The sequence below is a fragment of the Amphiprion ocellaris genome, chromosome 9 (assembly GCF_022539595.1).
Source record: "Amphiprion ocellaris isolate individual 3 ecotype Okinawa chromosome 9, ASM2253959v1, whole genome shotgun sequence".
NCBI lineage: Eukaryota > Metazoa > Chordata > Actinopteri > Pomacentridae > Amphiprion > Amphiprion ocellaris.
In genome coordinates, this window is record NC_072774.1 from 653,008 (window position 1) to 679,163 (window position 26,156).

General features: G+C 37.4%; 1 long non-coding RNA gene across 2 annotated transcripts; it reads left to right on the forward strand.

The window, feature by feature from the left end:
- The first annotated feature begins 1,249 nt into the window (after positions 1-1,249).
- Positions 1,250-8,456, forward strand: LOC129349727 (uncharacterized). Of its 2 annotated transcripts, none has more exons than XR_008602841.1 (3): positions 1,250-1,631; positions 2,287-2,584; positions 7,108-8,456. It is a non-coding gene; the product is annotated as an uncharacterized LOC129349727 (long non-coding RNA). The 2 variants fall into 2 exon arrangements; XR_008602840.1 differs by having other exon boundaries at positions 1,253-1,423.
- Positions 8,457-26,156: the final 17,700 nt, after the last annotated feature.

A 26,156-nucleotide genomic window follows, 5' to 3' on the forward strand; every position in this document is an offset into this window, starting at 1 on the left:
CTCCCCTGTGTTGCTGCTTCTTCTGTTGGTTAACTCTTTAGTCAATAAAACCCAAAGCGAAGTATCCATATTCTACTAATTAAAGGGATGTTTAGAGGCTAGAAGATGGAAAAGCCTCCAGTAGTTTCTTTCTTTTTCTTTGTCTGCATTTATTCTCATTGTTTAACTCCACAAAAGAGGTGTCAACGTTGTATGAGACTGATGCATATTTTAGTCTTGAAGCCAAATATTTTAATATTTAGTGCATGTGTGTGACCATCACCAGCCCTCCCTGAAAGCTAAGCAGAGATTCTTTATTAGAATTCCCTATTATGAGCCAGGGAGGGCAGTGCTACAACTCAGTGATGTGCAGGGAAACAAAGACTGGACAGGACGAACAGTATGAACAGGGATAGAAACTAAATGGTGGTGCTATTGCAATTAAAGATTGTAAGGTGGTGTGTTATTCCCAACTACTAACTGCCCATCAGTAAAACAACAACAAAAAAAAGAGATTCAATAAATAAATAATTAAACAAATGGTATTGAACACCATAATTGTGGATGTCTTGACAGTATAGACTAGAATAGGCCGGGAGAGGATACTAGTGAAAAAGAGAATGAGTTTAGTATAGAGACTCTGGAGAGAGTCTCAACACATTCTGGTGGGTCTCATCATTCGCTGACAATGGGACTCGGCAGGAACTGGCGAAACCTGATCAAACATGCAAGTGTGAAGAACCCTGAAGCCCAGAACAGCAATCACGGCAAGTCAGGGCCAAGCCAACAGGGCACCCCTCCCCCTGGGCCGTAGGAGCCACAGGGCGGCACCCCCAGAGAGCCACTGGGGCCCCCAAAGAGCAACTGTGAACCACGCGGACCCAGAGAACAAGAGGGAGCAGCTACCGACACGTCATAGTATAGCATGTCGCTCTAAAAACGTCATCGTATTGTAGGTCGCTCTAAAAACGTCATCGTATAGCAGGTCGCTCTAAAAACGTCATCGTATTGTAGGTCGCTCTAAAAACGTCATCGTATAGCAGGTCGCTCTAAAAACATCATAGTATAGCATGTCGCTCTAAAAACATCATAGTATAGTGTAACCAGGTTGAAATAACAGATATATTTTCACATATGAAATTCCACCAACTTCCAAAAATTAATGTAAATAATTGTATTATGTTTCCTATTCTGTGTTTAAAATGTATTTCACTTTTCATTGTTATTGGAATTAGTACTGTCTCTTTAAGAGGTCGCATTTGGATGATGTCACATATATGCGCCGGAGGTAAACAGAAGACGTCGGAACGACGTGGGAGAAAAACAGACAGGCCGAATGGATTCTTTATGTGAAGATGGACATGAGCTGGATGGACATTGTACATCGGAGATAGACGCGAAATGAATGGACATTGTCTTCACGTAAAGGAAAGACGGAGCAGCGGTATGGACGCTTGATTAATGGATGTTATCTTCATGCTAAAGAGAGACAGAGCGGTAATATGGACGCATGATTGACATACATCATTTTCACGTTGAAGAGAGACGGGAATAAATGTTTGTTAAGCAACATTCAACAGGCCAGTCTGTTTATTTATGCCACGACCAAGAAACAAAAGAACACAACGCAGGACATAACAACGGGTGTGAAGGTAGATTTTCAGAGGCGCACACACACACCCGTTACAATGGCATGTCGCTCTAAAAACGCTATAGCTAAAAACATCATAGTATAGCATGTCGCTCTAAAAACGTCAGAGTATAGCATGTCGCTATAAAAATGTCATTGTATAGCATGTCGCTATAAAAACATCATAGTATAGCATGTCGCTATAAAAACTTCATAGTATAGCATGTCGCTATAAAAACGTCATTGTATAGCATGTCGCTCTAAAAACGTCATAGTATAGCATGTCGCTATGAAAACGTCATAGTATAGCTTTTAGTCCACAAAACGTTGTTATGTCCCGGCTGTCTGAAGTAGGTGAGGAGCAACAGAAAACAGTCCAAACGCTGGTTTCCAGAGATTTAGACGACTATTTATTTGAAAGAGTGAGTTTACAACAACACAACATGTGAGGGGGTTAAAAGCAAATGGGTGTTAGTAAAATAAAAATAAATACACAGAACTAAAAGTGAACTTCACGTTGACATTGATGGGCATTCCAACCAGGAACAAAGTAAAAGATAATCAGTACGAAAAAAACTCTTCCTGTTCACCTCTTAAAACCCAAAAACACACCGCAGTTGCACCCTAAACTAAAACTACCAATGGGTTTCCTGTTTTCCTTTGTGAACAATTCAAAGGTCCCTCTCTATCTCCCCACACATCCACCAACCACTGGAACACATCTCCAAAGTTCTGCTGGACCAGCTCAGCTTCCCCTCAGAAGAAGTGGCGCCACCTGCCAGATGAAGGAGCCTTTTGAGAGGCAGCTGGCATCGTGATTGGACTGTACTTTGGTCTGTTCCAGTCCAGCATCAGTTCCAGAGACGGCAGGCAGGACGATTCAACGGAGGCCTGGTGGACGAAGGCATGAAGCTGAGTACAATCCAGAAAACAACAGAGGAGGAGTGCAGCAGCCAGAACAACCAGAGTAGCATGGTATGTCTGTTAGAAAACATCATAGTATAGCCTTTGCTATGAAAAAACGCCATCATATACATCGTATATTGTACAAATAACAAGTCAAAGGAAAGAGACATACATTGTAGAATTGTAGTAATTTTGGGCTGACTGATTTACTGATTATCAGTATTTTATTTTTGACTGATTTACGGTAATAAATACATTTAAAAATGGTGCTACTTTGGCTCTGAACCTTAATCTACCTGTGGTCGCTCTGTCTTCTGGAGTGATTTGATTGGTTATACGTCACGAATAAAACTCCTTTAACTTAACATCTGTAAACAAAACAAAAACGTATCAACAAAGTTTTCTGTTAGAGTTTGTGTTCTAAGTTTAACTCCAAGATTTTAAATACTTTCATTTACTGCAAATGAATATCTACTCCAAATGTCTCACTAATAATCATTATCAGCCTTAAAAACCCACAAAACACCCCTCTATACTGGACCACACTTAGTACAGTCCAGTTCCCCCTTCTATAAATCTGCTTGGAATCTTCCACTTCCTGTTTGTCAAAGTGGCCTTCTACCTGGACAGGTTTTGTTGGAGCTCATGCAACAAACATTTTGGGTAACTGCACTTTAATATGGATGGATGACACTGAATTACAGTCTGTTTTAATGAGACTGAGTTAAGATGTGTAGCTCTGTCATTAAATAGGAAATTATTTCTCAGAATTCACAGAGAAAAGTCTGAAATGTTTGCTAGGTTAGCGTCCCACATGTTCTTTGGCTCAGCTAAAGCTAACTCTCTCCAACTTCTGGATCTCTTGAGTTGCTTGTTGTTAAAATATCTTGCTAGAGGTGCTGAAGCTCAGAAAGTCTGAGATGTTTGTTCAGAATAAGCTCATTCCCAAGTCTTATCTGAACTGTCCTCTTTTGTTTGAACTTTCCCTAAACTTAGGAGTTAATGACAGAGCAGCACATCCAGACTCAGTCTCATTTATGTAAAGATTAAATTTCAGTGTCATTCATTGATGTTAAAGTGCAGTTTTTCAAATGTTTGTTGCACATGCTCCCGACCAAACCAGTCCAGGTGGAAGACGATGTGAAGAGAAAGCTCCAGAGGATAAATATCACACATTTACATTGGAAATAAATGTCCTTTAATTAGACGTTGTCATGCAAAAGTTGGATTTCCCTTTAATGATGTTCAAATCTTTGTTGGGTGTTTTGTTGATGTTGGTTTCTAAATGTTTTCTGACACTCGGCCCCAAAGATTAAAACCTTTTACGGCTCACAAGCTGCAACAATTCACACATTATCAACTATCTTTCTGACTAAACTAAGATAAAAAGTGAAAAACTGCCTGATTCCTGCATCATGAATGTAAATCTTTTTGGTTTTTATGACAGTAAACTGAATATATTTGGGTTTGACATTTTATAAACCAAAACAAGAAATGAATTAGTGGAGAAAACAATCAACAGATTAATGGACAAAGAAAATGTGTTTTCCAACATATATGGCTGAATTACTCCAACATTACAAGATACACACAATTTATATAATACCAATTGCAGGTCAAATTGTCTCAAGACGCTTTATTTTAATATTTTTTGTCATATTTAAAATATGACAAAGTAAGAAATTTAAAGCTCTTGACTAATCCAATTTATTATTTGGTTTTTAAGAGACTAATGGACAATTCAAATAACTTTCTCCACTAAAACTAATAAACATGAGGTCGAATAGAAGGAAGAGTTTTAAATACTGCAGTCTCACGACGACAAGAATAAAGATTGTCAACAAAAACTAAATCTGCTGGTGGATTCCATGAAAGTGCTAATAAATGATAATAAAGTGCAATACTAAAGGTTTGTGGTGCTAAAAATGTCCAAGTAAAGATATGAAGTTGAACATGTGGATGGAGGTTTATAAAAGTTGACCTTCCTTCATTTCTCTGGAGCGACTCCATGGATTTTATGGATGGTGGTTAAAGACCTGCTCTTCTAGTGGTCTTCCTTCTAGTCGCTGTAAAAAGTCAGTCCATCCTGGCCGACTTCAACACCTCTTCATGACAACTTGTTCTGCCTCCGACCTGGAAACTCCAGAAACTCGGGAAAACCTGTGGAGACTGGAAGAACTCGTGGGGTGGGGGAAGGTGTGGTGGGTGGTGGGGGGAGGTGGGGGAGTAGAGGGGGGAAGGCCGCCACCCACCTCCCCGCCTACTCTCCGCCCTGACTCCACCCAGACTCCGCCTTGGCTCCACCCATGTGGTCACTTGAGGAACTACGATGCCAAAGGGACGACGAATTTATTTCTTTGTATCTGATCTGTAGCTCAGTGAGTTAAGGATTTGCCTATGGAGCTGCAGGTCGCTGGTTCAAGACCAGACACTTCTTAAATTTTTCTCACAATCCTGACAAAGACAAAGAAAGAAAAGTGCCAGTGGTGGGTCTCGATCCTGCGACCTTCCGCTTGGTAGTCTATCCTCTTATCCTCCTGAGCTACTCGCTCAGATACTAATTCTTCTTTTTTTTGCGCATTTATCATCTATTTTTTGTCGTTTTCGAGTTTTTTTTTTAACTCGAGTCTCGACTCGACCGTTTTTCTCAGGAGGTGGGACTTCAGCCTTTGTGCTGGAGGGTGGAACCCTCAGTTCCAAGACTTTCCAAAGCCTCCACACCTCCCGAGTCCTCAGGACCTGAGCTTTCACACAGTCTGAGGGCTGAAATTTTCTAAGTCCCACAGTAGTTCTCTGTTAGATTGAACTTTCAGACAGTCCAAGGACTGATATCTTCTAAGTTCCTGAGTAGTTCTCTGTTAGTTTGAGCCTTCAGACAGTCTGAGGACTGAAAACCTTAAAGTTCTTGAGTAGTTCTCTGTTAGTTTGAACCTTCAGACAGTCTGAGGACTGAAAACCTTAAAGTTCTTGAGTAGTTCTCTGTTAGTTTGAACCTTTAGACAGTCTGAGGGCTGAAGTTTTAAAAGTTTCTCAGTACTTCTCTGGTAGTTTGAACATTCAGACACTCTGAGGACTGAAGTTTTAAAAGTTTCTCAGTACTTCTCTGTTAGTTTGAACTTTCTGGTTAACAGAAGCCTTAAAACTTGTGACCATGAGTCTTGATTTCACATTTAGATCATCCATCTGAGTTCTTCTCAGACCTTCACCTGTGGGTTCTTTAGAAATCCTCACCAAACTTTGATTCTCTTCACTGAATAGTAAAGTTTGTGGAGATCAGAAGGTAACATTAGTTTGATCGATGCCTTCAACTACTATTAGACTTTATCTGGAAAGCAGTTTTCTGAAATGAGTTCTTAGTAAATCTGTCCACAATCAAACCAAGAACATAGAAAGAGGAAATGTTTGAAGAAACAACTTGATGTTTTCATTTCAGACTAGAAAATGCTTTAAGACTTTTATCTGTTTTGCTCTTTTCATTGTTTTATTGTCTCTTCTGTTTAATTTGATCTTCTAAAGTTTAACTGGTGTCTTTTCAAACGTTTTGTCTTTAGTTTGATTCTTCTTAAATGTTTAGTTTTGCTCTTTTCTCACCTTTTATTCTTTTCTAATGTCTGATTTGATTTCCAAATGTTTTGTCTTTTTAATGTTTAATTGTTGTTTCTTCAAATGTTTTATCGGCTTGTTTGAAAAATGTCCTTTTCTTTCCCCGTGTTTATTTTTTCCAGTAAATCTTTAAGGTTTTTCTTTTTAAATGTTTTACCACCTTTTAATGTTTAATTTTCTTTTTAAATGCTTCATTGTATTCTCTGTTTAATTCCTATTCAAAGTTTTATTGTCTTTAAGATTTAGTATTCTAATTAAAGATTACATTTTGTAATTAAATGTTTTGTCTTTTCAAAGGTTTAATAATCTAATTAAATGTTTAGTATTTTTAAATGTTTAATATTCTTGTTTAATTGTATTTTTAAATGTTTAATTATCTAAAATATTCCATCTTTAATGTTTAATATTTTTGTTCAAAAAATTTTATTTTCATAATTACATATTTTGTAGCGTCTGTGTAATAATCTAATTCAATATTTTGCCTGTTTAATATCATTTAATTGTATTTAATGTTTAATTTTCTTTTTAAAAGTTTGATACCAATTTTTTTTAATGTAGTTTATTTCTTTAATCTTTTTTTTCTGTCAAGATTTTAACCCCAACCTTGAAAATGAAACAAACCTTTACATCACAATGAAAATACTTCTGTTGTCACAATCATGAGTTAGTCAGTTATTCAGTTTATCAATTCAGCTTTATTTGTTTAGCATCTTTCACACAGATGACAAAACTAAACAAGCAAAGAGAAAAAACTGCTAAAACTATGATTAAAACCCAAAAACATATTTTTAAAAAAAGATTTAACATGGTAACAAAATATGTTGTGTCCAGGGGATGGAGGGAGTTTATTGAAATCTTCTTGGGCTCACATGGGAAATCATTTAAAATATAAACTTGATATTCAGTCTAAGGAAACTGCAGAGTGACAGAAGAACCAACAATATCTCCTGTTTTCTCTTTTAATGAGTCGACTTTTCTTGTGCTTTCAGACCAAAGAACTACAGACTCTTCACAACCTGCTCAAACTCTTGGTACAGGACCTCACCACACGGATCAAGAAGGTTTCTCTCATTTCTACTCTGAAGCTCACCTTCTCCTGCTCAAACTGCTGACAAATGTTTCTGCTGCTCTAAAGTCTGCTCTCCAGAACTTCCTAAAAACTCTCAAAGTCTCTTCTGCTGCAGGTTGCTTTGTAGAACTGTTCCAGAAAACCTCACTAAACCACATGGAGGGGCCTCAAGATAGTCGTCCAAATGAAACCGTACAAAAACCAAACTACTACAACCCAAACACTAAAGTCTCCTGCAGCCTACCAGAGAACCTCTGAGAACAGAGAATCAGGACAGGAACTCTTACCTTCTGGACAACCAACGTTGGTTCTCAAACAAGAATACAGAATGTGTCTGACCAAAAACCTCTGAAGACTCACTACAGCCAAGATAAAGACACAACTCAGCTGCATCAAATCCACTAATCACTGCACACATTAGCACAATGTTCTAACTGTGGCTAAAGAACCACATTTACCAAGACAACTATTCAGTACAAAGCCCTAAAACACACCAAGAAACACATTAAAGATGATTTTACTGCTGGAAGCTGCAAGCCAACGCCTAAAGAACAAACTAAAGCAAAGGAACCAAACCCAGTTCTGTGGTGAAGAGAACCAGAGGAAATTTTTGCCTGCAGCTAAATAAAGCAGGAAGACACTGAGCTGCTCAGGTGTTCCTGATAACACCAAGCAGCCACCTGGACAGCCAATAGGAACACAGCTTCCTGGAAGTCCAGAGGGCTGGCTTAGTGAAGTAAATTTAGTTTAAAGTTGAAGCAGAAAGTTAACAAAGAAAGTTGAAAACCACCTTCTGATCCCTGAAATCTCTGAGTTTTCACACAAAGAACACCTGAACATGTCAAACTGGTTCCATAGTAGAACCATCATTGTAAAAACGTCATAGTATGGTGTGTTGCTCAAAAAACATTAGGACCCGACTGTCTAGGGTTGCTGAGGAGCAACACAAAAACAGGACAAACACTGGTTTCCAGGGGGTTAGGAGGATATTTATTTGAAAGAGGAAGTTTACAACAACACAGCATGTGAGCAGAAAAATCACAGTCTGTCTTTAGTTCAGCTGAAAATATTAGTTTTTGTCTTTTTTTATTGTCCAATCTTTTCAGGAAGTAGATGAAGAATAATTAAAGCTCTCATGTAGAAGTCCAACTTATTTTGGATCCTTGTGGAGAGTTTAATCTTAGAGTTTGTAAAGCTGCTGAGTTTTTAGAGTCACATGGATTGTTTTGACATTTAATAACCGAGTCCTGAAATAAAATTACAGTTGTGGATTTCTGTCATTTAGTCTGGACTAAACAAATAACAGCAGCATAAATCTCAAACGTCATTATGAGGAGTCTGGATTGAGGTTTCTCACTTGATAATGATCAAAACATGAAATTTAGGTTGGTTTAAAGGAATATTCCACCTTAAATCTTTGAATGTTGACCTAAAAGGTTGGTTTCAGGAAGTATTCCACCTACAAGGTCCTCACACATCCACCTTAAAGGAACATTCCACCAAAAATCCTTGGACATGCACCTAAAATGTTGGTTTAACTGAGTATTCCATCCAAAATCCTCAAAGAGACCTGAGGGGCTGGTTAAAAGGAATATTCCACCTAAAACCTCAAATATAGACCCCAAAGGGTGGTTTAGAAAAAATCCTTCAATGTAGACCAAAAAAGTTAGTATGGAGGAATATTCCACCTGAAATGTAGACCTGAGAAGTTGGTTTGGAAGAATATACCATCCTAAACATCCTTAAATGTAGACTAAAAGATGGTTTGGAAGAAAATTCCACCTAAAATCCTCCAATATAGACCTAAAAGGTGAGTTTATTGGTATATTGGAGTTCTTCCTGTCAGGCTCGTGGTAGAACAGCTCTGAAGAATCTTGTACTTGTCTTATCTGGAACAATCTAACAGCCCAAACTTTTAACAGCGGTGTAAAGAAGCAAACACACAGGCATAGATTAGGATTCAAACTAGATTTTAGAAAACAAATCAGCTTAGAGGCATTTGTTCACACGTGGCTGAATAGGAGGCCGTCCAATCAGGTTGGAGGTCTTCACTCTGTAGGTTGTTTGTTGGGTGAGACTCTTGGACCTCCATCAGCTGACGTGGATGTTTGATGGTCTTCCTCTCTAGTGCCAGATGATTCATCCATGAATTCAGCAGCTACAGACTGAAATGAAGCTCATGCTGCCGTTATTGAATTCCTGTTCCAGATCAAATATTCAGATCTCACCTTGAATGCAGCCGTCTGCTGTCTGATAGTTTTTCTCATTCTAGTCTTCAATAAAGTCTTTTTCCTCATGTCAGGATGTGGTGAGACTCTTTCTCAGTCTCTGCAGACGTCCCTCATTGTGCATCTCCAGAGAAGAAACAGAAAAACTGATCACTGCTTCAGCATCAAACGCTCTCCAGCATTGAGAGTGTTTTAGGAATTCATTCATTGTGTTGTGAACTTTGAAGGAGCAGAAACTTTACAGCTGCCAAAGATATGAGCTCCAATTCTGGATGTTGCAGGAAATGAAGTTCATCAAATGAACACTTGATTTTTGCTGATAACTCTCATTAAATTACTGAAGAAATCTAACATAAAAACCTGTAGACTCTCAGGCAGCTTTTGTTAAAGTTTGTCTATAATTCTATCATCATGTTCTGGAACCAGGACTCTGCAGAAGTTCCTTCAATCAGATACTTGTTTCTATTTAAGGCATCAGGTTTGAACGTACAGCAGAGGATTAGAAAGGAGTGATTTTAATATTTAAATCAGTCCAGTAAATGTTGGGAGTAAAAATGATTAAAATGTTGATTTAGATAGATTTGTGTCAAATAACATTGTAGAGTCTCACTTAAATATATCCAAATTAGTTCAGTGTATTTACATTTTATAGAATATTTGATTTCTTAATCTCATTACTGTAGGGTCTGACCCTAAATATTATAATAATGATGTCAATTTAAATAATAAATAATATTGTAGTGCAGAGTCATAAACTTTAATCAGCTAAACTTACATAATAAATATCACTGCACAATCTTAACCTGAACATTCATATTATTGAGGTAAATTTACATAAATCATGATATTCTAGAGTCTTAACTGGAATATTTCTAACATTAATCTTTTTGTATTGTGCTGATAAACATCAATAACCCAACTTTCAGATAATATTTATTGTCTGTGATTGTGAGACTAAATTCCTGCACATTCTGGAACTTTACCAGCACCAGCTGTAGGAATAAATAAAAATAAAATCTGTTCATTTCCACATTATGCACATTTATTTATTCTTAATATCTCAAACTGAATGTAGCTGGCAGTAAAAACAAATTCATCTGCTGGACTGAATTTCCCAAAATGGAAACATGGACAGAATTTAACACCCATGTATCCATGGCAACGCTAAAGTTTCTGCTTCTTACCAAAGTTCACAACACAAGTAAAGATTTTAATGTAAAACTTCAGGGATGACTGCTGACCATAAGTATTCTGATCAATAATTCATGATCAATATCAGGACAGATGTTACAATTCCAGCTGTTCCATTAGACTGCAGTTATTCACAGAGAAATTAAAACATCACATTCCTCTTAAAAACTAGATGGGACTTTTTTTTTTTTTTTTTTTTTTAAACAATATATTTATTGACAGTTTTTGTATGCAGGTACATATATGCATTGCAGTATACATTTCAAGTCTTACTCAGTTATGCAAATATTTTTAGCCATAGTGTGGCATTTGCATATTAAACAGATTATTATATATAAAGCAAAAAATAAATAAATAAATAAAAAAGAAAAAGAAAAACTTAAAAAGGAAAAAAGGAATAACATACATCTTCTCAGACACGTAATGCGTAGATACAGTACTTCATACAGAACAGCAGGTAATCTTATCATTCCTCTCATTCTGGTAGTTCCACGGCATTTACATCACAACTGTTTATTCCACCCCATCACTGTCATCTGCTAAATTTATGGATTTTACAAAAGCAACAAAGGGTCCCCACGCTTTCTCAAACAAATCTTGTCTCCCTTTTCGTACATATGTCACTGTCTCTAGAGGAAAGGTTAATAACATCTGCCTCACCCAGTCTACTAGTCTTGGTATGCAAGATTTTTTCCAAAAGAGTGCAATTAATTTTTTTGCATGCAGGAGGCTTGAATCTATGACTATACGCTCTCTCCTGGTATAGTTATGTCGTTTTGGATAAAGTCCCAAAATAAAATGGGCAGGATTCATTGATACAGTTTTAGAAATAATATTTTCTATTGTTTGTTTAACCTCCCCCCAGAATTTTTTAACCTTTGGGCAATCCCACATACAATGGCATAGAGTTCCCTTTGCCTCATTACATTTTACACACAAATCTGGAATGTTGCTGTTGAACTTATTTAATTTAACTGGCGTAATATATGTTCTCATTAACCATTTGTATTGTAGCAGTTTGAAACGGGTATTTATGGCTTTGGTGCAAGTCAGTTCCCAGTCTTCTAATGTTAGGTCCATTTTTAGATCTTCCCTCCATTCTTTCCGTTTTTTATCTGAAGTTTCAGTTAAACTGGACACCAATAGATTATATAGTTCTGATATAACCCCTTTATTTAAGTTACTTTTCGACATAATTTTTTCCAGGTTAGACATTGGGGGCCTGGTTAAAACATTGTTTTGGCTGGTTCTGATAAAGCTTCTAAGCTGAAGAAATTTAAAAAAGTATTTTTTGTCTATATCATATTTACGTTTTATTTCTTCAAAGGACATCATGCTGTCTGACCCGGGCAAATACAAATCTGTAATATTTTTTAACCCTTTTAATGCCCATTGTCGAAATACAGCATCTGCTTTCCCTGGTGTAAAACGATGGTTTCCCCAGATTGGACTATATTGAGATAGTACCTCAGGTTCCCTAATAAACTTCTTCACTTCAAACCAGATCTTAACCATGTTTTTAACCATTGGATTGGCAGTCCGTTTCATTAGATTCCTTAATGTGTCCGAGTATAAATATGAGGGCAAAGGCAAACTTAAACATTCCGACTCCATTTCTTTTCACTGTGGGACATCTTTTGTTGCAAAATAGAATTTAATAGACCGTAACTGTGCTCCCCAGTAATACAAAGTTATGTTTGGGCACTTTAAACCCCCTTTATTGTAAGGTAGATGTAATAAAGTTAATCAAATTCTGGCTCTTCTCTTTCTCCATAGAAATCCTACAAATAATTTTTGGATGTTGTTAAAAAAAAAAAATCACTGGGTGGTGAGAGTGGTACGTTCTGAAATATGTACAATATCTTTGGGAGGATGGTCATTTTAATAACATTGCTTCTGCCAATCAATGACAACGGCAGGGGCATCCATCTATTGATTAATTCAGTGATTTCTTCCAGTAGGGGTTCATAATTTACCTTAGTAATTGAGGCTAGGTTGGTTGTAATTTCTATGCCCAGATAAGTGACCTGTTCTACCACTTTAAATTGGGAAACTTCTCTAGATAGGTTTTCCCTCTCTTTATCATCAAGTAGCATAATGGAAGATTTGTCATTATTAATCGTGTATCCCGAGATGTCACTAAATGCTTTTATCAACTCCAGCAGCGCAGGGATAGATTTATTGAGATGTGTAATAAACAGAATTACATCATCTGAAAAGAGTGCTATCTTATGTTCTGCATGGCAGATCTTCATTCCAATTATTTCTTGGTTTGTGCGTACAGCTATTGCCAATGGCTCGATAGCTAAAGTAAACAGTAATGGTGATAGGGGGCATCCCTGTCGACATCCTCTGTTGATTGTGATTGGTTGTGATACATTTTTATTTGTTAAAATTTCTGCTGTAGGATTTGTATACAATATTTTAATCAATTTTAAGAAATTAGTGCCATATCCAAATCTTTTCAATACATTAAAAAGATAAGGCCACTCCACCTTATCAAATGCCTTTTTGGCATCCAATGAGAACAGGGCTCCGTCTAAGATACTGTAGGAGTTTTGGATAACATTATAGACCCTTCTAACATTGTGACATCCTTGCCGTCCTAGAATGAACCCATTTTGATCTCTATGCATAATACTAGGTAAAGTCTGCTGTAATCTTCCTGCCAAGATTTTGCACAAAATTTTGAGATCAGAATTCAACAAACTTATAGGCCTCATGTTTTCACATCTATCATTGGGCTTCCCAGGTTTTGGTAGCAATGTTATTAGTGCACCTGTCATTGATTTTGGCAAACTGCCATTATAAAATGCTTCCAAATACATTTCCATCAGTGGTTTCAATAACTTGGCTTTAAATTTCTTGTATATGTCCATTGGGAGTCCATCTGGTCCTGACATTTTACCAGATTTCATGCTATCAATAGCTTTACTTATTTCCTCTTCATTAAGATTGCCCTCTAACTTTTCCTCAAACTCCTCTGAGACGGTAGGAATCCTCAGTTTGTCCAAGAACCTATTTTCGGCCCTCAGGTCATATGTTATTTGGGATTCATATAGTTTCTCATAGTACTGTCTGAATTCCTTATTTATTTCAGTAGGGTCTGTTATTGCGTCTCCATTTTTATTTTTGATTAGAGGTATCATTTTCCTTACTTCTAGCTGTTTGATACTAGATGGGACTTTTATTAAATAAAGAGTTGGTGAATAAACAGTGTAAAAAGTGCAAAGCAGCTCCATTAAATCAGGAGATGTGAGACTTCCACAGCATGGATCACCATTTGCTGTGTTGATTCATAGCTGAATGTCAGAATGAACTGAGCTAGAAAAGCTACTTTGAGCTGCAACATTACGGTCTGACAATCCAACACCATCACAGTTTTCATCTGGTTGTTTTGCTCCAACATGCTGTGAAGTTCAGTTTTTACCTGAATCAATACAGAGATTCTATTTCCAACCAAGACTGGAATAAAAATTAGAATGTTATGGGGTTATTAATGAAACTAAATCCTTTCAGATGGAAGGATTTACTTCTAAGTTCTAATTCAAGTTTCAGTTGGAGCACATTGCATTCACAAAGAAAAACAGTGAAACCTTCATAGCAACATTTAATAAACCTAAAGCTTCCCTGTTGGCTCATTGGTGGAGTTTGTTACTGAGCATCTGAACCTTAAATCCAGTGAGACGACCATCTTCAGTCCAGGCCAGTCAGAGAACTTCAAGACCTTCCATCAGCTGGACCAGATGTGGCATCATCTCCCTCTGAACATCTGGATGACAGGAGAAAAGACAGAAATCAAACACAGATCACAGAAATACAATTTATTCACTTTCATCATTTTATAAAAGTAGCATGAACTTTATTAAAACTGGACAATATCAATAATGAAAGTAAATGTTTTTATCTCATGTTGAAGCTAAATTTAAAGTCCATTTTAATGACAGTTTTTTTTAAAATGTTTATTTCGAATAAGTAAAACAATACAAAGGTCCACAACAAAAAGAAACAACAACAAAAATACTAATAATAATAATAATAATAATAATAAAAAAACAGAACAAAGCAAAACAATATAAACAAAAGAACATTGACATAACTGTCTTATTCGAAAAGGAGTAGGAGAAGCCGTGGCTTGTCAAGTCCCACCCCTTTCAACAAAATAGCAAAGTCCAAAAAAAGAAAAAAAAAATAGGATTCTTGAGGAAAATACATGTCTGAGTCCCACTAAAGTGCTGAACAGAATATGAATAATGCAAAGAAACAAGATCTTTTAGCGCTGTTTGACATTCATCTTTTCTTTAATTAAAATAAGGTGTGAAGGGAGAAAAAAGAAAAAAAAATCATATTTCCTCATTTATGTACTTTTCAATGATATATTTTTTGTAATTTTTTAAAAATTGGTATGTGTTCCTACATTGTTTGATTCCCTCATCCAGACTGTTCCACAAAACGGCCTCCATCGAAATGCACATACTTGTCAAAGTGGTCCTGGCATAACACTGCTTAAACTTCAATATCCCTCTGAAGTGATATTCCTCTACTCTGTCCTGAAACAACCTCTGTAGGTTTACAGGTAACAGTTTGTTTCTTGCTCTATACATCATCATCGCAGTTCTAAAGTCAACCAGGTCTTTTAATTTTAGTGTGTTTAATTTTGAAAATAGTGTGTTAGTATGGTCAAAATAACCGACATTGCTAATGATCCGTATGGCTCTTTTCTGGAGTATGGTTAGGGGCTGTAAGGTGGTCCTGTATGTGTTTCCCCAGACTTCCAAACAATAATTGAAATACGGTAACACCAGTGAATTATACAAAATATACAGAGCTCTCTCATTCAACACGTGCCTTGCCATCCCCATCACACCAATACTCCATGCTACCTTTGCTCTAACATATTCAATATGGGGTTTCCAGCAGATTTTGTGATCTAGAACAACACCCCAAAATTTATACTCATACACTCTTTCTATGTGAACATTGTTTATCATTATATTTGCCTGTGCACTGATGTTTTTTCCAAACAGCATAAATTTAGTTTTATTTAAATTTAATGATAATTTATTCAAGTCAAACCAAGTTTTCAGTTTGCTCATTTCTGTCATGACTACCTCCAAGAGCTGTTGCAGATTGTCCCCTTTACAGAAGATATTGGTGTCGTCTGCAAATAACACAAATTTTAAGAGATGCGATACCCTACATATGTCATTTATATATAAAATAAAAAGTTTTGGACCTAGAACAGACCCCTGTGGGACTCCGCAAGTTATATTTAAGCAATTTGATTTGGAATCCCCTATCTGTACGAACTGTTGCCTATTAGTCAAGTAGCTTCTCAGCCAGTATAACACAACTCCTCTGATCCCATACCTTTCCAGTTTTTTGAATAGTAGATCATGGTTAATAGTGTCAAATGCTTTTTTTAAAATCAATAAATATACCTATAGGCATTTCTTTATTGTCAAGAGAAGTGGTAATGTGTTCAACTACTTCCATCAATGCCATGGATGTAGCTCTATTTGACCTAAAACCATACTGAGTCTCAGCCAGCAGCTCATGCTTTTCAATAAAATTATCCAATCTGTTAAACAATTTTTCTAATATTTTTGAGAATTGGGGAAGTAGCGATATCGGTCTGTAATTGGTAAATTGATTTTTCTCTTCAGTTTTATATATAGGGATGACTTTGGCAGTTTTCATTTGGCTTGGGAATATACCTGTTTTGAAAGATAAATTACAGATACAAGTTAAGGGTTTTACAATTGTATCAATGGCTTTCTTGATTAAAGCCATATCAATGTCGTTACAGTCTGTAGACCTTTTGTTATTACATTTGTTAACAATGTTAATAATTTCTCTTTCGTCTACAGCATTCAAGAAGATTGATTTTGGGTTGTTGTGTTGCAGCTCCGCAGCAATTGTCTCGCCCTCTGACTGTGGACTAACAATTTCGTCCACTAATTTCGATCCCACATTTACAAAGAAGCTATTAAACCTGTTTACCACATCATCCAGATTGTTTATAGTATTGTCATTGTCTTTGAAATACTGAGGGTAATTTATGTGTGTTGATCCCTTCCTGATAATATTATTTAACGTATTCCACATGCCTCTGATATTATTTTTATTATCAGTTAAGATTTTCTGATAATAATCTTTTTTGCATTTCCTCAGAATATTAGTCAATTTGTTTTTGTACCTTTTGTATTTGCTTTCTGCTTCTACAGTTCTGAGTTTAATGAATTCTTTATACAACAAATTCTTCTTTTTACATGCATTCTGTTGTCCCTTTGTCATCCAAGATCTATCTGTCTTCATTTTTCTGGATGCATTCTTTTAAGAAACAGTATTCATCATATAGGGATTTGAATGTGCTCAGGAATGATGCGTATGCTCTGTTTGTATCTGTCTCGTTAAGCACTTTTTCCCAGTTTTGTATTTGCAATGCATTTCTAAATTTGTTTATAGCTTCATCTGTTCACACTCTCCTATATATGATCCGTTTTACATCCTTGTACTTAAAGCCACAATTATATAATGCAAAAACCGGCAAGTGGTCACTGATGTCAAATATCAGTAAGCCGCTTTTTAAGCTGCTATCCATACTATTTGTGAATATATTGTCAATTAGGGTTGCAGAGTAAGAGGTTATTCGGCTTGGTTTGGTGATAAGCCGGAAAAAGCTCATGCTGAACATCAATAAACTCAGCAGTTGGTTTATGCTTATTTGGGTTAAGAAGATCTAAGCTGAAGTCTCCACAGATGAAGACAGCTTTATGATTAGTCTTGTCAAACATGTTTTCTATATTGTTTTTAAATGTTTCGACATTGGAGCCCAGTGCTCTGTAGACACAGCTCACTAATACATTCTTTTTTTCCGAGTAGATTTCTGCGGTAATAATTTCCATCACATCATCAATATCAGTTTTCATATTATTCACTATTTTGTAATTTAATCCTTTATCTACATACAAGGCCACTCCCCCACCTTTTTAATTTTTCCTATTTACATAATTCAGTTCATATCCCTTCAAATCAAAATCTGCACCCTTATCCTTGCTGAGCCAGGTCTCAGATATGGCAATCACCTGGAATGGCTTGCTTAGTTGTTTCAAGTAGTTTTTGATGCTTTCAAAGTTTGCATACAGACTCCTACTATTGAAATGAATAATTGACATTCCCTTATCTAATTTTGTGATTTTGTTAAACTGATCATCAGAGTAGTATTGACAGTTGATATTTAAGTTATTAAGAAAATTGTATTCGGGATCAATATCTTGTTCAAAGTCCAGCATTTTATGATCAGTAAATTTGAGAGATTTAACGTTCCAAGCATCATAGTCCTTTTCGTATCTTTTGTTCTCCGACATTGTCAGGTTTAAACAGTCAGGTTCTTCACCAGAGTCCATGGTAATATTAGTTCAGACCAGTTCAGGAATCATCTGTATTTGTTCAGCTCCTCGATGTCTTTTATCATAATCACTTTAGCCTCCTCAGGTGAACCGTTTAATTTTATGAATACTTTGCAGTTGGTTGTCCAGGTTGACTGAATTTTCTTCTGTTTCCTGAGGAAGCGCGCACCTCTGGCAATGTCAGCATTTTTCTTTGTAAGGTGCTCATTTATATAGACGTCTGATCCCTTCAGCTTTTTACCTTGCCTGAGAAGTGCATTTTTGTGTTTTCTGTTTGCAAAACGTATAATTATTGCTGGTATGCCACTTTGATTTTTTCGAGGGAGAGGATGACAAGCCTCAATGTCTGCGTTGGCTATTGATATACCTTTGCTGTGTAGGAAGGTAGTTACCTGTTGTTCGACTGAGTCTCTGTCTAGATCGGTGAGTTCCCCGTCAGCCGTTGATGTAACAGCCATAGCGTAGGACCTGGGTCTGGTCTCCAGACCGCTGACAATAACGTCATTCATGCGGGTGTACTGCTCCAGGTCTGTTATACGCCCTTCCAGACTGGCGATCTTCTTATCCTTCTCATCGTTTTGTTTTTTTTAGTTCCTTTATTTCATTCATCATATTAAGAATCAGTTTCTGCTGTTTAGAGACAGTTGCAATTTCCTCAGACATAAAATCCAGCGCCTTCTTTATTTCTTCAATTTCTTCATTCTTCTTGGGTGGCATGTTGAAGCTTAGCTGCCGTTAGCTTCCGGTGTTGGGGGCTGCTGGTATCCTGTCTGGCCCGGGTGGGACGCTGGCTCGTTGGCGTTTATCCTGCGAGGAGTGAGAATGGAGCTTTTCTTTCCTTTTTAGAATATTCCCTCAAAATATTCTGTTTATTATTGACTTTAGAAGCATTTTTCTTTACTTATTTATTTTTAGATACCTCAGACTGATGTACTTTGCTGGTTTGCAGATAATTTCATGTACAATGAAAATAAAGATCTTCTATTATAACATATTTTGCTAAAACAAGAACTGAAACCTTCTCAACCATCTCTCAGTCTGCAAAATTCCAACTGCAACCAAGAATTATCTGATGTAGTTATTATTATAATCTTTACTGAACCAGCCCTGGAATTAATAAAATCTGTATATGGATATGATTTTCTCTGATGGGACCACTATGGAAGCTGTAGTAATTATTAACTATCCTTTGAAGGGAAAGATTGGGTCTTCATTCAGGTGGATAAAAAAATGCTTTCCCTTTAAAAAAAAAAAAAAAAGCATTCAATAAAGTAAATCTCTTCTGCACTGCACACATACTCCACTTTTGTATAACTCTGGATGTCAGAGTAAAGGCAGACAGATCCACCAATCAGCCACAACATTCTGACCACTGACAGCTGAAGAGAACAACATCTATCATCTTGTTCTAATGCAATGTTCTGCTGGGAAACCTTGACGTTCATGTGGATGTTTGACATGTACCACCACCTAAACACTGCAGGACAAACAACCCCCTAGTCTCCATGGCAACAGCAGTCCTTGATGCCAGCTGCCACCCTCAGCAGGACAGACTAAAACTACTCAGGAGTGGTCTGAGGAACACGACAGAGCTAACCTGTTCACCTGGGTTCCACACTCCCCACATCCACATCTGATGGAGCATCTGTGGGATGGTCCAGGATCAGCCTGGTCTAGGTAGGACCCACCCTGCAACCCACAGGATCCACAGAATCCACAGGATCCACAGAGGTTCTGATGAACCACTGGGTCAGAGGAGTTTTAGCAGCATAAAGGGACCAACACAGTATTAGTCAGGTGGTCAGAATGTAATACTGTTATATTGTCATGCTGATTATATGATCAGTAAATGTTACCATCAATTATAAAGTCCACATTGATCAGGAAAAAAAAACAACTATCAATTCATTCAGAAACTGTGGGGTTAAACCTAAAAACACAGACATCAACAGCAGTTTGTTTCAAAGCACAACACCAGCTGGTTTTCACTAAAGAAGATTTCAGAGCAACAATTAAATGATAGTTTTGTTCTCATTAAGTTGAGTCATTGAGTCAGAATCAGCCAAAATAATGTAATCACATCAGGAAAAGAAAAACTTTTATAAATATTTCATTTGTATAAGTACTTCTATACATATACACTATATTGCCAAAAGTATTGGCTCAGCCATCCAAATAATCAGAATCAGGTGTTCCAATCACTTCCATGTCCACAGGTGTATAAAATCCAGCACCTAGGCTGCAGACTGCTTTTACAAACATTTGTGAAAGAATGGCTCACTCTCAGGAGCTCAGTGAATTCCAGCGTGGAACTGTGATAGGATGCCACCTGTGCAACAAATCCAGTTGTGACATTTCCTGGCTCCTAAATATTCCACAGTCAACTGTCAGCTGTATTATAAGAAAGTGGAAGTGTGTAGGAACGACAGCAACTCTGCCACCAAGTGGTAGGACACGTAAACTGACGGAGCGGGGTCAGTGGATGCTGAGGAGCATAGTGCCAAGAGGTGGCCTACTTTCTGCAGAGTCAATCACTACAGACCTTCAAACTTCATGTGGCCTTCAGATTAGCTCCAGAACAGTGCTTCAGCAGAGAGCTTCATGGAATGGGTTTCCATGGCCCAGCAGCTGCATCCAAGCCATACATCACCAAGTGCAATGCAAAGCGTGGGATGCAGTGGTGTAAAGCAGCCACCACTGGACTCTAGAGCAGTGGAGACGCCTTCTCTGGAGTGACCAATCACGCTTCTCCATCTGGCAATCTGATGGACCAGTCTGGGTTTGGTGGTTGTCTTGAAGGACTGCATTGTGCCAAGTGTAAAGTTTGGTGGAGGGGGGATTATGGTGTGGGCTTGTTTTTCAGGAGCTGGGCTTGGCCCCTTAGTTCCAGTGAAAGGAACTCTGAATGCTTCAGCACACCAAGACATTTTGGACAATTCCATGCTCCCAACTTTGTGGGAACAGTTTGGAGCTGGTCCTTCCTCTTCCAACATGACTGTGCACCAGTGCACAAAGCAAGGTCCATAAAGACATGGATGACAGAGTCTGGTGTGGATGAACTTGACTGGCCTGCACAGAGTCCTGACCTCAACCCCATAGAACACCTTTGGGATGAATTAGAGTGGAGACTGAGAGCCAGGCCTTCTGGTCCAACATCAGTGTGTGACCTCACAAATGTGCTTCTGGAAGAATGGTCAAAAATTCCCATAAACACACTCCTAAACCTTGTGGACAGCATTCCCAGAAGAGTTGAAGCTGTTCTAGCTGCAAAGGGTGGACCCACGTCATATTGAACCCTATGGATTAGGAATGGGATGTCACTTATGTTCATATGCGAGTCAAGGCTCTCCGAGTGTCCCTGGTCCCAGAGCTGGATGCTGGATGCTTCAGATGTGTGGCTGTGTTTTATGGTCCTTGTGTCCCACCCCCCCACCTCTCTATCTCTACCCCTCTATCTGTATCCCTCTATCTCTACCTCTACCCCTCTATCTCTACCTCTCTACCTCTTCTGTCCCTCTCAACCCACCCGGCCAGCAGGCAGATGGGTCCCCCCACATTAGAGCCGGGTTCTGCTCGAGGTTTTTTTCCCTGTTAAAAGGGTGTTTTCCTTGCCACTGTCGCCTTTTGGCTTGCTCTGGGGGTCAGGCATATGGGTTCTGTAAAGCGTCTCGAGACAATTTGACTGTAATTGGCGCTATATAAATAAAATTGAATTAAAATTGAATTGAATTAAAAAGGCAGGTGAGCCAATACTTTTGGCAATATAATGTAGATTCCTCTTTCTAAGTTTGATCAAATCACGATAACTGCGTGTCCTGTTGTACGATGTTTTCCCAACAGATGGCGCTACCTCATGAATGGAGCATCAAGAAGTGATGTCTACAACACAACAGAAATGTCTGGAAGCCAGTGGCCTCCACTTTCAGCACCTCTTGTAATTGTAGAGGCCAAAGATAACTTTTATTAATCTCCTGATGTCTGAATAAATTTGGTATTGAGATATTTATGCAAGTTTTTCTTTTCCCAATGTGTGTAAACATTATTTTGGCTGACTCTGTATGATGGGTTTCTGACAGGTCACCAGGCAACATCTTTTTATAATAATGACAAACATACCTGCATTCTACAGGAGTGATTTTCCTCATGTGCAGGTAAAGATGTGGGAGGAGCTTAGAGATGACAGGAGCAGGAGTCATCCTCACTAATTCAGCTTCCACCTAGAAACAGAAAGACCACAAACAAACACACTGATAGACTCTCAAACGTTCAACCTCACAGCCTCAAAATATCTGTTTAGGAAGTGTTGTGTTTCTAAATTCTGCTGAAAGCATTGACAGACATTCTCTTACAAGGTTGTGTAAAAAGCAGCCTGTCCTCTGAGCTACTGAGAAATCTTCCTGAACAAAGTTTCTACGTGTAAATCAGCTCAACAAAAACTAAAGCCTCAGCCAGAGATAACAGGTATCACAAATTATAAACAACTTTCTTTGTTAACTCAGACTTTCTGCTTCAACCTCACATAAAAAGGGGAGTTTAACTCATCAGGTGACTGAAAATGAACGACTTGTGCAGTTCTAGATCCAAAAGTAGGATGTTTCATCTCATGTTTTACTACAAATACGTGCAGTAATAAATAAATACAATGGCTGGTTGTTAGTTTATTCACTATTAATGTCACTTTATATACTGGATTGAACTTGAGCAGTGGAAGAGAGAAGGAATTTAATGAAATTATGGAGACATTGCACAATGTTAAGCGCGGTTTAAGTCAAACCAGCTGAATGTTAAACTGCAGTGCAGCTCAACGGGTTTCAGTTAACCTTAAAGTAGAATAACTTCTTTTAAAAGCTAAAATACACAGCAGAGAAATACAGGTTGAGAAGTTCCTTCTAATAATGAGGACAGCTGCAGCAGCAACTAACACAGGTGTTCAGCAGTAAGTTAGCCACCTGTGTTAATTAGCCCGCTAGCTAACTTAGCCGCTTAGCTAGCTAACGCGTCCGGACCAACTGCTCAAACACGACAAAACACAACTCTTCACAAGTCGCTCACTTAACGTACAACAAAACAACGCTACTGGTTAGAAGTATTTATCTTCTTACCGTGTTTTACTCCAAAAACAAGAGCAACAGCAGCCAGAGATGCTACCAGACGTGCTAACCATAGATATACATAGAAGCCCGTAAATGAGGACAACAGGGGTCCGTTTCACGAAGCAGCTTCAATAAACTCTGAGTTGATCTACTCTGAGATAGAAAACTCTGAGTTTCTGGTTCCAGAACAGCTGATCTGAGTTGGTTTAATCAACTTGGAGTAGTTTCACCCGGAGTTAAGCGCGTGCACCACAACTCTGAAAAGCCAGTATCAATAGAGCGCCGATTCGACGAGTCACCATGGCAACGGGGAAGCGGAGGACTACACCTTTTGAATTGGAAATCTTAATGCGCTTATATAGCGAGTTTGAGCACGTTTTTAGAAAGAAGTGCAACACCTGCAGCTGCAAAAGAGAGGGAGACGGTGTGGGAGAACATTGCTGCCCGGGTCAATATGTAAGTTTAAATCACAATAATATTACAGGAAAACTGTTTGAATAGTAGCCTATTAAGTTATTTCATTTAGGTGCAATCCTGCAGGGGAGAAGCTTAAGATGAAATATAAAAACATTTTTAAAACAGGTATGAAGTCGGCATAATCTCATGGAGCTACCTCATTTTGATCATGGTTTACATTGTAAAGTAGCCTAAATATTAAGTGGCTGTTTTACTGTGCAGAGGTTTTATCCCACACATAGCCTAAATGTCTGCATCCATATCATGTTCTGTTAAATAATTAAGGCTATTTAAAATAACAAAGACTTCTACCCAGCCAGATATATATATATATATATATATATATATATATATATATATATATATATATATATATATATATATATATATATATATATATATATATATATATACATATATATATATATATTTATATATATTAGTGGTGGGACGCGATTAAAAAATGTAATCTAATTAATTACAGGCTTTGTAATTAATTAATCACAATTAATTGCAGTTCTGTCAAATAGCAATATTTGACACAATAAGTGAAGTTTTTCAATTCCAATAAAATTGTGGTTGACAGTTGAATCAATGAATAGACATATACGTGTTTATAATTTAAATTTTATTTTAAAAAAGGAAAATGGGACATATAGGAAAAAGTGATTTTGATGACTTAAAGCCTGAATTTACTTGTTTTTTCCACTGTATGGCACATAAAATCAGCATAAGTAGTTTAAGGAGCTTCAGAAAGTTGAAAATCCAGAGATTCATTCTGTTTTCATCTTTTCTGGGTCTGATAAATGGTGTAATTTTGATGGTTCTTTTTTATAGGAATATTAATTTTTATTTATGTAATTTTTTATAAACAAAAAGTTTATAATGAAGTTGTTAAAAGAGATATTTTTGTTGTTTAGGTTATTCCTCCTCCAAGGAGGCAGAGCCTCGGAGTAAAAACTTAAACCACAAAAATGTTTAATTTCTATTTATCTGCATTTTTCATCTGTCTGCTACATTCACAGATTACTGCAAATCAAGTGCAATTATAGCGATTTTATTCAACATTTTAAGACTTTCTGTAAGCTCAAGCACTGTCTAGAAAAGTGGTCTATTATGGGATGGCTACACCATTAGCCGTTAGCATGACTCGTAGCTAACGTTAGCTCTGGTGCTAACAGCAACATGTTTTACATTGAGGTGATACCGTCGGCTTGAAGTGACGCAGTGATCAGAAAACTCTTTGTTGTACAATTTACACACAACCAGGCTTTTATCCAAGCTGCCATCAGGAAGATTTTTAAAAGGAAACTTTCTGCCCAACAAGCTCAATCTGCTCTTCCTTCACTGTTCACCAGTGCCTGACTTCACTCAGTGCTTCCTGTGCTTCTTCTTCATGGCTACAAACAGACTTTAGGTTCATTACCGCCACCTACTGGGCTGGAGTGTTCATCAGAGTTACTGGTGTGCCAGAAATGAGGGAACTGAGGAGGGTGAAATCAATTGCGTTATTATTTTTAACAAGTTATTTTAGCTGTAATTAATTAATCGAAATTAACGCATTAAGGTCCCAGCCCTAATATATATATATATCTATATATCTATATATCTATATATATGTGTGTGTGTGTGTGTGTGTGTGTGTGTGTGTGTGTGTGTGTGTGTGTGTGTGTGTGTGTGTGTATATATATACACATATACATATATATGTGTATACATATATATATATATATATATATATATATATACACACATATATATGTATATGTGTATATATATATATATATATATATATATATATATATATATATATATATACAGAGCGAGAGAGAGTTTTTTTAGAGCATGTTCATACAAATATTTATTTCTCTTTTGGGTCTTTTTTTCTTTTGGCCCAACAGATTCTGATGGTGTTATCTGCCTGGTGGAGCCCCTTCATGCCACAACAGACCTTGTAACTGTAAGTAGGCAATACTCCAAAGATTTAGCTAAATGGTAGTTTAAGTCCACTGAAACATATCACTCATCTAGGATGAAGAGGATGAAACTGTGTCTGCTGCCTTTACAGAGAGGGATCCAGAAAGGCACACAGAGGTATGTTACTGATAGTTCTCTTCCCATTCACATTTCTGAACATTCTGGTGGAATATAGAGTGTGACATTTAGCCTACACTGAAGTATTGCACATTCTCATCCTTTTTAACAGAGCATGGCTGGACAGCAGCAGGATGCTTCCTCAACTTCCACTGCACAGACTGACACAGTGAGATGGATGTTCAGTAAACACCAGAGGTTCATTCCATGGAATTCATGTGCAACTGTATCATTTAATGTCCTTTATGTATTCCCAGGTATCAGTAAAACAGATTTACAAACTGCACTTGCTGAGAAAAATCCAGAAAATGGATAAATACTTGGACCACCAGATTAGGAGGGCAGATCTGGAAATTGAAATACTGGAGCACAAGTTAGAGGTGGGTGCAGGTCACAGGTGAATTATGTTAACTACTGGAACATGAACTAAACCAGCTCTTTTATTGTAGGAAATAAAGAAGACCAAATGAAATGTGTGTCATGTGTTTATTTGAC